Raw genomic sequence first — 7,124 nt, 5'->3', positions numbered from 1 at the left:
TGGTAACAGCTCATATATATAATGCTGAGTCTTAAGGGGTTAACACAGTGTATTTGACCCCATTGTGCCCTAGTGTACATAGTCTTTAAGTGTTGAATTAACACTGCATTTTAAGGTGGGGGCACAGGTCATATAGAATGTTGGTCACTCAGTGCAATGTGCAATTCACAGGTGTAGGCCACAAAGTAATGCAGAGTTCATTCATTGTATTACATTACATTACATTACATTGCATTTGGCAGACGCTTTATAACCAAAGTGACTTTCAAATGAGTAGGCCTACATTGCATTACATTACAATGCATTACATTACACTATAATACACTTAGCTGACGCTTTTAGCCAAACCGATTTACAGTTGTTTTCAAGTACAGGGTATTGGTTACAGTCCCTGGAGCAGTGTGGGCTCAGGTGCCTTGCTCAGGGCCACCTCAGGAGTGAGATGGAAGAGAGTGGAAGGGTGGGATTCGAACCGGCAACCCTCTGATCTCAAGCCCATCTCCTTAATCACTAAGGCCATGGCTGCCCCATTCAACACTTGAGAGTTGATGTAGCCTAACACTGTCTGGAGCGGGCATCACCAACGTGGTGCCCGCGGGCGCCAAGTAGCCCTCCAGGAGCATCTGTGCCTATCAAGGATGTTAGTAAACAGTGATGACTACAAGATTTTAGTCACAGTTAATGTTTTTTTTATTTAAACATGAGATGATTTCTTTAACTATAACCTATAAGCAAATTATCATTAAATCACAGTGTGATTAGGAAGGATGTCAAGACAACAGTAGAGGATTTTTAACAAACAAGCAGCCCTCGGGTAGCTCTCAGTAGCTCTTGCGTAGCCCTTGGTAGCCCTCGAGTAGCCTCAGCCCTCAGACCCAGAAAGGTTGGGGGTCTGGAGTGTTATTTGGGGCCTCAGTAGGCTGAGAGTTGATGTTACACTGTCTGGAGTGTTATTTGGGGCCTCTAGGCTGCTCTACAGGGGCTGAATTAACACTGCATTTTAAACTACATCAGGAGAGAGATGGACTGTAAGCTCCACGAGGAGACAGAAAGATGGAACCTAGGCATAGCCTACTCTTCTTAATGATCAGATGCCAGAGATATGAGAGAGAGAGAGAGAGAGAGAGAGAGAGAGAGAGAGAGAGAGAGAGAGAGAGAGAGAGAGAGAGAGATGTGTGTGTGTGTGTGTGTGTGTGTGTGTGTGTGTGTGTGTGTGTGTGTGTGTGTGTGTGTGTGTGTGTGTGTGTGTGTGTGTGTGTGTGTGTGTGTGTGTGTGTGTGTGTGTGTGATTGCTTCCCCTCTGCCCCCGTGACCCGGTGTGGTCGTGACGTCGCGCGCTCTTGGGTGCCGCGGCAGGGCGCGAGGCTGCCTGTCAAGATAAAAACTCCCTCGAGGATAAGAAATCTCTCTTTTTTTCGGTCGTGCACGAGCCAAGGAGCAGTTCGGGCGCCAGTTGAAGAGAACTCGCGCGACCCCTCTCGCTGATTGGCCGGAGTGCAACATTCGGTGCATGAGGGTTAAGTTCCAAAGTTCTGCACTCACTACCCTCAAACTAAAGTAGTCTAAATCCAACTCTCTTTTTTGAAAGGCAAGTAATCACACACTTTAATACAATCAATTAAAATGAATAATTAACAAGTGGCTTCGTGTAGTTATCCTGTTTGATGGTAGGCCTAATTATTTTGACTAATTAGTCTTCTTCTTATTATTATTATTATTAGTAGTAGTAGTAGTATTAGTACTATTATTATTATTATTGGCTATGATTAGGCTATAAATAGGGAGGCTAAATAGTCCAAACCAAGAACAGCCTCAGATGTTATAGCAATATGCTCATGGACGCGTCTCTTGTTAGAACCTGTTGAAGAGTTCCTGGCAGCGCGGGACTGACTGGCATGGACTCGAGGTCTCATTCCTCTCCCGGTGATAACTGTCATATATAGATGATGAGCATTGACACTCAATTGGACAGAGAAGAAAAGACAGCTTAGAAATGTTTATTTTGAAACCCTGACAAAAAACCTGAAAGTGACGCAAAAGCTTGAAACACACGGGCATTGTTTCGTTCCGCATGTCTACGGCAGGGAGAAGATGTTTTTACACGTCCCTCTTTTATAGCTCTTACATGCAAAAACCAAAAACCAAGTCACGCTCGCTATTACGGCTCCACTTCAGTGTATTTTCTTACATAAACACGCGAAAATAAAAAGCTGCTTTGCGATTGGTCATGTTTTCTGTCCGTCATCTGGTGTATTGCATCATGTCTCGGCAGCGAGGACGCCCATTGGCTGGACTCGCAGTTGTCCCTACAAGGAAAAGCGATTTCGCAATAGTTCTCAAGCGGCACCCGATGAACTAGCTAAACAATAACAGACCTGGGCGACATACACACTTTTATTGTCAACAAGGGATCTGGATTTTCGTGTACCTTGGCCATTCGATGGACCATTGAGTCGGCAGTAACATTGTGAAGGTAACGTGTTCATTTGGAATAGTTTATAGCCTATTTTTTTCACCGAACGCGCCTTTGCCTGTCAGAAAAAGTGTAAAAGTCAGTTAGCAGATAAAGATGTGCAAACTTTATACTGTTTCGGGACACTATTCGTTTCCCTGTCCGTCTCATTTATCCCTATATCGTCATGACATGTCTATAACATTTACCTGGACCCCTGCTCGGCTGTCTGTTGCCAGTATCGGGGTAGGGACAGTGCCATTGTGTGCGAGAGAGAGAGGGAGATGGAGGCACTAGTTGACGTGGACTGTGGTGGTGTTGCTAGCGTGCTAACAGGCTAGCATCCCTAGCTAGCAGTCGGTAGGTGTTGTGCAATCACGAATCCAACTGGTGCTATCTGAGTGTCAAAGCCAGGCGGTCAGGGAGATGTGTGCCATCCATGAAGCGAAACCCCTCTCTGGTGTCGTTCTGACACGCTGAGGTTTCGACCTGGCGCTAGGAGATGTATTAAACGTCTGGTAGTTTACTGTTGGTAATTATTTTTCACAAGTGTGTTACGATTATTTGGCGTGGATGTTTGTGTGAGTGCTGTGTTGTGCTAGCTAATAAGGCGGCTAGCTAGCGGTATTCCCCGTCTGATATAACGATGAGGTCATGCTGGAGTTATCGCAGACGTGACGCCGATATGATATGCCACCGTGACCCGGACCACTCCTGTCCGGTTCAGGCACACACGTGGACCGGGTCGGTGCCGGTGTGTGAGGACAGAGTGAGTGCGTGAGAGGTCTCGATTCTCCCTGTGGGTTTTGGAGCGCGATATCACGGTAGAAACGGAGCCTGCCTGACTACCGGAGTTTCCCCGTTCGGCGTCAGGCAGGCACAAAGGCAGCAGCAGGCACGGGAGGGGCGGGGAGGGGGAGCGCGCGCGGCGCGACGAGTCTTGGCGAGGTGATGATGCAACGAGTGGCAACTCCTCACCGGGCTAGCCCGAGCTCGAGACCGAGATGGGCGGACCCCACCGTGCTCCTACTAGCGACGACATGCATGCGCCGCCGCCTATCGAGTATAATCTGTGGGGTCGTGTCGCAGCCGATTGGATAGGTTTGTTGCTGATGGGAATAATGTGCTGGATCTCAAATGGTGCACTTGCGCACTTCGCTGTTCATGTTATAGTACGTATGGAGTATTAATAATTACTCACTGAAACATAGTGCCTGAAATACAGTGCACAAGTGCGCCATCTCTGAGACACAGCATATGCCTCCTCCATCACTACGGATCTGATGCTGCTGATGGAGTGGAGTGATATAGGAGTGATACGGCGATGGGCAAAACATATTCTACACATATTCTAAATGGGCAACGGTGGTATAGTAGTTAGAGAGGTGGACTTAAGATCAGCGTGTTGCAGGTTCGAATCCCACCCTTACCTCTCCCTACACCTCCATCCATGGCTGAAGTGCCCTTGAGCAAGGCACCTAACCCCACACTGCTCCAGGGACTGTAACCAATACCCTGTATCTAAATAACTGTAAGTGGCTTTGGATAAAAGAGTCCGCTATGTGTGATGTCATACCCGTACAAAATCAGACAGGTGATTGGCCGATTGAATGATCACCTGGTTGAATTGGTACAGGTAGAACCAGACAGAAATATGTGGCACTGGATTGTAACTAGTTCACTTGTCGCTTTCATATTGCCCATCACTGTTGATGAACGAGTGAGCAGGCTACGTGTTGTTACATGTCAATCTGAAAGTGAAAAAAGTGAAAGCCCATTGGGAAACTCCAACTCCCATTGTCATTGTGACACAGCACTCCACAGCACACAAGTGAACACTGCACACTGCACACAACGAAATTGCATTTATGCCTCACCCGTGCAAGGGGGCAGCCCTCAGTGGCGCCCCATGGGGAGCAGTGCGGTGGGACGGTACCATGCTCAGGGTACCTCAGTCATGGAGGAGGATGGGGGAGAGCACTGGTTGATTACTCCCCCCACCAACCTGGCAGGTCGGGAGTCAAACCGGCAACCTCTGGGATGCAAGTCTGACGCCCTAACCGCTCACCCATGACTGCCCTGTCAATCTGATGGGCGTTGGAGATTAGGGTACATCAGGGCTGCAGATACGATATGTAGGACAGAATCTGGGACTGTGTGTGTGTGTGTGTGTGTGTGTCCAGGTAGCATCTGTGTGTGCGTAATGTCCAGGTAGCGTGTGTGTGTGCGTGTTTGTGTGTGTGTGCGTGTGTTTATCCTGGTAGCATCTCTGACTGATTACTCTCTACCCTCAGTATTACTCTCTCCAATAGGCAGATGCAAATACAACACACACACACACACACACACACCTCCAGTCACTCATGCACACACACACACACACCATCTTATCCGAGTCCTCTTTCAGGAGGTGTGTGTGTGTGTGTGTGTGTGTGCGCGTGTGTGTTCATCCGGCAGCCAAGCTGCTCAGCGGATGCTGTTGACAGACAGCAGCTTCCAGTGTGTGTGTGTGTGTGTGTGTGTGTTTGTGTGTGTAATGTGTGTATCCTCTCTCCCATCTCCAGTGTTGCTGTGTCAGCGATATGCAGTAGGCCTAGTGTGAGAATACCATTATCACCAGCCTCAATGTGTATGGACATTATTGGACAAACTTATAGCTGCTAGGGGCATGTGTGTGTGTGTGTGTGTGTGTGTGTGTGTGTGTGTGTGTGTCAGTAGTACGTTGTACATCCCTTATTTCCATAATAAGATTATTATTATTATGTTACTTCACACAAGTTACACATATTACTCAGTAACAGCGGTCTTAACCAACTGAGGAATAGAATAGAATAGAATAGAATAGAATAGAATAGAATAGAATAGAAAGCCTTCATTGTACAACGAGATTGCTTATTATTGTGTTATTACTACTCGTCGTTACAGATATTCACATATTACTAATAGTCTGTATGTAACAGCGGTCTGATCTCACATGCCCAATGCCACAGTTTTCATACAGCTGTTTAAACAAAGATTCTTTTAATGCTAACATTCTTCACAATAGACACTGATTCTCATTTGACATCTTTCTTTGTAGTGTGACACACGCGTTACATACACTGTACATGGTTGGTCTGAACAACACGTTGTTGTTATGAACCTGCACATGTAATAGATGCCAACTAGCAGGGCTCGTCGTAGAATGTTAGTAAACCTCCGGAAGCCTCATACCTGCACGTAACAGGAAATCTACAATGTAAATAGCCATGAAAATGTTACTAGCCATGAAAATGAAAATAGCCATGAAAATCTTAATAGCCATGAAAATGAAAATAGCCATGAAAATGTTACTAGCCATGAAAATGACAATAGCCATGAAAATGAAAATAGCCATGAAAATGAAGAGAATGCATTGAATGAGAAGGTGTGTCCAAAAAAATTTTTTTCCCCCGATGTTTTTTGATAAATCCTTTTATTTGACATTTTCAGCAAAATACAAAATGCAAATTGTCATTTAGTTTGAAATGTTTCCCCTTAGTGACCCCCCACCCCTCCCCACCCCACATATGAACACACACAAACAGTCCCACCACCCCCCAAGGAAACTGCTGTCTTATGCATTGTCAGAATGAACAACAATTGTTTCAATAAAACTCAAGAGAGGTGACCATATTTTGTGGAATGTGTCAAGGGATCCTCGGAGGGAGAAACGTATTTTTTCCAGTCTAATGCAATGCAAGATTTCTTTCACCCAACTATCATGTGTTGGTGGGGTGGGAAGGAGTGTTTCCATTTGAGGAGAATCAGGCATCTAGCCAGTTACGTAGTAGGGATGCAAATTATCGATTAATTCATTAATCATTAGTTGATAGTCTTATCAATCGACTTACGATTAATTGATAAGCGGCGTTCCCCCCCCCGAAATCTCAATGTTTCTCTGAGAAAAAACTACTAAATCAAAAAAGTTTAATTAAAAATTGTGATAAAATACCACATTTAAATTAATTTTATTTCAATTCTTTAATCCAAAGGTGATTTGAATATTCCCACCCCTCTTCACACACACTTTTCACATGCCCATTTCACCTGGGTCCCTTGTCACTTGAATTGTCGATTAATTGCGATTCATGTTTTTTAATCCATTAATGCATTGATCGATTAAAGTTGATTAATCGATTAATCGTTTGCATCCCTATAACGTAGTGAAGGCACCACCCGCTGTATAGGTCAACTATTGACTGATACTGTACACAGCGTCCTCATGAGTCTGCCATACTGCCTTATGGACTTATATCCTCTATTGTTTTGAGGAGGAAAACACACACACACACAATTTGTGGTTACCGTCGTCATGGAGACTGTCCTGAGGGAGATTGTCTGCCGAGGTGTGTGTGTGTGTGTGTTTGTGTGTGTGTGTGTGTGTGTGTGTCACTTTATGAAGTGTGTGTGTCTGGGGGAGGGCGGTGTCTGTGAGCGTGTGTGCGCGTGTCTGGGGAGGGTGTGTGTGTGTGTGTGTGGAGGGGGGGGGGGAGTGGTAGTTGTGTGTGTATAGAGGATTTTATGAAGTGTATGGGAGGTGTGTGTGTGTGTGTGTGTGTGTGTGTGTGTGTGTGTGTGTGTGTGTGTGTGTGTGTGTGTGGAAGGGGGGGAGTGGTAGTTGTGTGTGTGTGTGGAGGACTTTATGAAGTGT

At 45.7% G+C, this 7,124-nt stretch overlaps 1 protein-coding gene across 2 annotated transcripts in view; it reads left to right on the top strand.

Annotated features, from left to right (window-relative positions):
- The first annotated feature begins 2,318 nt into the window (after positions 1–2,318).
- Positions 2,319–7,124, top strand: part of cebpg (CCAAT enhancer binding protein gamma) — a 13,475-nt gene continuing 8,669 nt past the window's right edge. For both annotated transcript variants that reach the window (XM_063189635.1, XM_063189634.1), the window contains exon 1: positions 2,319–2,473. The gene's annotated coding sequence lies outside the window, so the exon portion shown is untranslated. The remainder of the gene's footprint in view (positions 2,474–7,124) is intronic.

The sequence above is a fragment of the Engraulis encrasicolus genome, chromosome 23 (genome assembly GCF_034702125.1).
Source record: "Engraulis encrasicolus isolate BLACKSEA-1 chromosome 23, IST_EnEncr_1.0, whole genome shotgun sequence".
NCBI classification, from domain to species: Eukaryota; Metazoa; Chordata; class Actinopteri; order Clupeiformes; family Engraulidae; genus Engraulis; species Engraulis encrasicolus.
This window is presented reverse-complemented; position numbering and strand designations above follow the sequence as displayed.